Source organism: Cebus imitator, unplaced genomic scaffold, assembly GCF_001604975.1.
Source record: "Cebus imitator isolate Cc_AM_T3 unplaced genomic scaffold, Cebus_imitator-1.0 Scaffold8, whole genome shotgun sequence".
In the NCBI taxonomy this organism is placed as follows: domain Eukaryota; kingdom Metazoa; phylum Chordata; class Mammalia; order Primates; family Cebidae; genus Cebus; species Cebus imitator.
The window spans coordinates 7608090-7609262 of NW_016107323.1; the positions used below are offsets into that span (position 1 = coordinate 7608090).

General features: G+C 61.0%; 1 pseudogene across 1 annotated transcript; it reads right to left on the reverse strand.

Moving 5' to 3' along the window:
• Nucleotides 1-5: 5 nt before the first annotated feature.
• LOC108312306 lies at nt 6-1173 on the reverse strand (annotated as a pseudogene). Its single transcript, XR_001828575.2, has one exon. The product of XR_001828575.2 is annotated as a spermidine synthase-like (transcript).

Here is a 1173-nt window from a genome sequence, read left to right on the forward strand (position 1 = left end):
TTTTAATAAATACACGTGTTTGGTGATTGAGGGGCAACAGAAGGCAGAGAGAGATGGCGCTGTACACACCTGGTATAGGCTTGAAGGTGGAACGCCGAGATACAGACACACAGACAGTCTGCCCAGCAGAGGAGGCCGGGCAGCATTCTGGGGCTTGTATTTGGTTGGTGGGCGAGAGCCGCAGGAGGGCTGGCCCGGGCTTGGAGGGGCCCAGGCACCCTGCAGGCTCCCGGGTCCGAGGTCCTGGGTGGCATCCGTGGTGGCGCCTGGGCTCAGCTCACATCATTCAGGGCCTTGCCGGCAAACTCGGGCAGCACGAAGGCGGCGCGGTGCACGTCGGAGTTGCGGCACTTCAGCTGCATCTGCGCCACCTGGTGCTTCGACAGCGGCTGCACCGGCTCCTGGAAGTTGGTGCTCGGGTTCTTGCTGCACAGCATGAAGCCGATCTGGCCCCTGGGGTAGGTGGGGATGGTGCAGTAGGCGTAGGCCACCACGGGGAACAGTGACTGGCAGAACTGCCGCATCCCCTTGATGAGGTCCAGGTGCAGCCACTGGCACTCACCCTGGCAGCAGAGGACGCCATCTTCCTTGAGGGCGGTCTTCATGAGCTGGTAATAGGACTCTTTGAAGAGACTTTCGGCAGGGCCCATGGGGTCTGAGGAGTCAGCGATGATCGCATCAAAGGTATGCTGCTTCTGTTTCATGAGCTCAAAACCATCACCCACATGTAGGGTCAGCTTCGAGCTAGAATAGCCAACAGCCATCCCTGGCAGGAACTTCTTGGAGACTTGGATGACATCCTCGTCGATCTCACACTGAGTCCACGGAGGGGTACTTCACCACCTCGCGCATGACACCTCCGTCTCCGCTCGCGATGAACAGCACCTTTCGCGGGTTGGGGTGGCTGCAGAGAGGCAGGTTGGCGATCATCTCCTGGTAGGAGAACTCATCCCTCTCTGTGCATTGGATGACGCCGTCCAACACCAGCACGTTGCCATAGGTCTTACTGCGGAAGACGAGGATGTCCTGGTAGCGCGAGCGCAGGTGGTGGAGCAGCTGTTCCACCTGCAGCGACAGGGCCTGGCCGGTCCACAGGCTGCAGGTCTCGCGGAACCAGCCCTCTTGGATGGCGGCGGGGCCGGGCCATCGGGGCTGGACTCCATGGCTGGCGAG